Source organism: Adiantum capillus-veneris, chromosome 28, assembly GCF_014529385.1.
Source record: "Adiantum capillus-veneris isolate H3 chromosome 28, ASM1452938v2, whole genome shotgun sequence".
Classification (NCBI taxonomy): Eukaryota; Viridiplantae; Streptophyta; class Polypodiopsida; order Polypodiales; family Pteridaceae; genus Adiantum; species Adiantum capillus-veneris.
In genome coordinates this window covers 21,436,590-21,440,299 of record NC_140958.1, presented here as the reverse complement: position 1 = coordinate 21,440,299, position 3,710 = coordinate 21,436,590, and the positions used below count along the sequence as shown (strand labels likewise).

The following is a 3,710-nucleotide window of genomic DNA, read 5'->3' as shown; positions in this document are numbered from 1 at the left end:
CAACTGTGTTGTCTATGGAAGGTAAATCTCAGGGTCCCTAATCATTGACAAATTTGGTGTTGAAGGAATTGGGCAAGGAAACTCACAATAGACAAGGCAAGAAGGTCCTCAAGTTCAACCATTGTCATTTTCAAAAACTTTATAGTATAAACAAAACCCTTCAAAAAATCTCTTTGAAAGAGACGCGAACTCTTTCACGCACGAGCAGGGACCAGTGCTCCAAAAAAACTTTGTTCTGAAAACTTGGCAGACCTACCTATGAGAATTTTAGTGGTAAACTGACTAAATTTGAAGGGTTTTACACCAAATGACACTAAATTTCTCTACATTTTGTAGGTTTTCTCACTTTAAAATTTAAAATATAGAGGTAAATCTCCAAATTTGCAAGTGGGATTACACCAAACCTAGGTTTTTTTTTTCAAACCCCCCTCTCTTTCTCTCTCCTCGCTCTCTCTCAATCTCTTTAGAAAAAGTCTTTGAAAGAGCCCATGCTGGTGTGGACTTTCTGCTTAGAGAGATTGAGAGAGAGAGAGAGAGAGAGAGAGAGAGAGAGAGAGAGAGAGAGAGAGAGAGAGAGAGAGAGAGAGAGAGAGAGAGAGAGAGAGAGAGGAGGAGGAGGAGGAGGAGGGGATCGCATATGGGCGAGGGAAGGCTAGAAGGGAAGAGGCTGAGGAGGCGGAGATCGTGCATGTTGTAGGATCAACATATATGTGCTGATGTTCGTCATGCGACCTTGTACTTTGTCACAAGGAGAGCTTCTACATGTTGATGCAGCTTGACCTAATCTCTTATCACACCATCGTTTCTGGTCTTGCGGATTGAGTAGATATTTCCCAACCCAATTAAGCCTCCAGTTTGAAGAATCGTGGTGGTTGTTGGACTAAGCAAGGCAGGGGAGGGAGAGCACGTGCTCCTCCGAGGCAAGAGTTTAGAACTTCGGACTACAAAAGGAGACCCCCGGACTCCGAAGAGGCGCAGCTACTTAATCACACTTCTCTCTCTCTCCCTCCCCCCCACTCTCTCTCTCTCTCTCTCTCAGTCAAAAAGAAATTCTCTTGAATAACAGGTCTTGAGTTCAATTCTCCTGGTCGGCTAGATCTTTAAGGTCTCTTCGGATAGTTTCCTACAACGTTAAAACTCTCTTCTTCTCGGGTGTGTGTGTGTGGGTGTGGGTGTGGGTGCTGATAAAAACAGGAAAATGGTATAACCTTTCTATCACCCCAGTGTGGTAGATTGGTTACACCATTTCCCTCTTGAATAACAGGTCTTGAGTTCAACTCTCCTCGTCACTTTAACTTAGATTTTTAAGGTCTCTTGGGATAGTTTTCTACGACATTAAAACTCTCTTCTTCTTTAGTGTGTGTGTGTGGGTGTGGGTGTGTGTGCTAATAAAAGAAGGAAAATGTTATAACCTTTCTATCACCCAAGTGTGGTAGATTGGTTATGCCATTTCCCTCTTGAATAACAGGTCTTGAATTCAACTCTCCTCGTCGACAAGATCTTTAAGGTCTCTTGGGATGGTTTCCTAGAACGTTAAAACTCTCTCTCTCTCTCTCTCTCTCTCTCTCTCTCTCTCTCTCTCTCTCTCTCTCTCTCTCTCTCTCTCTCTCTCTCTCTCTCTCTCTCTCTCTCTCTCTCTCTCTCTCTCTCTCTCTCTCTCCCCTTTTTTTGATCCAGAATACTGTACTAGATGTGTCCAAAATTTGAAACGCTTGACACAAAAGTTTAAGCATTACAAAAGCCGATCCAATTGTATGATAGAAAAATTGTAATTCTCAAAAAGTGAACCTTATTGATGTCTTAATTTGTTAAACATATTGCAAAACCTAACTGCAAGCCCTTGTAAGCTCATCAGAGAACTGTCAGCACACAAAGAGGCTGACCTTGAATGAGAACTACAAGTTCCTGTGATCCAAAGCTAAGCCTTGAAACAAATAGAGCTTCTGCTCTTGCTGCATGCAACGGTTGAAGTGATACGATAGCACTTTGCAAACGCGAGATCCTAGAAGAGGCTGGTTGGACGAGAGAAGACAGTATCAGAGACAGGGAAGGGGAAGAGGATTTTCCACCCTTAAGGGTTGTTGGGAAGCATCATTGCAAAAGGCCTCGAGCAAGCTGTCCTTGATTAAGCGGACGCCCGTGTAGGAGCAGGTAAATGGAAACGTAGAGGAGGTGCAGACGTGAAAGGCGAAGGTGCAGCTTGTATGTAAGAGAGGAGCACTGACTGATATGATCATGGGCACGTTTGATGCTCTCCTCAGCGAAGCGTCTGCTGAACGGACGAGGCTGTGTATACCTCTCTCTCTCTCTCTCTCTCTTAAAATAAGATCACCACAAAAGACAGTTATTCATCTACAAGGATTACTTTGAGCTCAATCAATGATAGATTATTGTCTGGCAGGTTCCATCGTCACCTCAATAGAGCCTTGCCACTTGTCCACTGCAAGGCGCATGGAGCCCCTAAACATATCGATCACTCTTCCACCTTCCTGCATTACATCCACTTGCTGATTACGGGTAGGGAAAATGATCATGGCAGTCTCATCGCCAACAACGCATTCAGCCAAGCACAAAGGGGTGCTCTGAGGGGTAGCGAGGCGGCTCTTTGAATTCTGCATCACCTGCTTCGTGCTCAGCGCCTTCACCACCAGGTTGTGGCTGGCTGTGCCGGGCCTTAGATCTTGCACCTTATAAATTTTCGTCCCCTGTTTCTGCTTTGACGCCACCATGCCTACAATTTTGTCCCCCTTCTCTCTCTCTCTCTCTCTCTCTCTCTCTCTCTCTCTCTCTCTCTCTCTCTCTCTCTCTCTCTCTCTCTCTCTCTCTCTCTCTCTCTCTCTCTCTCTCTCTCTCTCTCTCTCTCTCTCTCTCTCTCTCTCTCTCTCTCTCTCTCTCTCTCTCTCTCTCTCTCTCTCTCTCTCTCTCTCTCTCTCTCTCTCTCTCTCTCTCTCTTGTCAAAAAGAAGCTCTCTCAAAGAGCGCGCGCCGGCGCGCGCTCTTTCAAAGAGTTTTTTTTTTTACTGTGAGAGAGAGAGAGAGAGAGAGAGAGAGAGAGAGAGCGAGAGAGAGAGAGAGAGAGAGAGAGAGAGAGAGAGAGAGAGTAGTCCATGTTTGTCTACAGATCGTTCAAAAATGCTTGCCTCATCAAATGTTATCAACAGAGCTGGACGAGGTATTTTGTTACAGGCACAAACCTTGCCCTCTTTCCTTGAGCTCTGCCAAGCTAGCTATCAACGAGGCGCTAGAGATGCATGTCTGCATGTGAACACACACACACACACACACACACACAAAGAGAGAGAGAGAGAGAGAGAGAGAGATGGGCCTAGCGCGGTTCATCAAGACCATGTACGAGAACTGCTTCTGGTTCATCAAGACCAAGTACAAGAAGCTAAAGCAATCGAAAATGGCCAAGTACAGGAAGGTGGATCTCACCAACAGCATGTGCGTGGAAGCTCGCAGCTGACTTGCATAGAAGATCTTCATAGAAACCCTCAAGGCTATGGATTCACCAGGCAGGAAGGCCCTTGCCATCTAATTCACTCTCTCTCCCTTCATCAACTACTTGGACTTCCCCTCCTTGACTATGTTGCATGTCCTGAGTAAGTATTTTCAAGTCTGCATACCTCATCTGATGACCAGACTTGTAAGTATGTAGCTCGCATTCATTTATCAATAGAGCTGGATGAGGAGTGTGACTGAAGCCAAAGG

The 3,710-nt window shown here is 45.4% G+C and overlaps 1 pseudogene; it reads right to left on the bottom strand.

Moving 5' to 3' along the window:
- Nucleotides 1-2,344: 2,344 nt before the first annotated feature.
- LOC147420163 (uncharacterized protein At4g28440 pseudogene) lies at nucleotides 2,345-2,729 on the bottom strand (annotated as a pseudogene).
- Nucleotides 2,730-3,710: the final 981 nt, after the last annotated feature.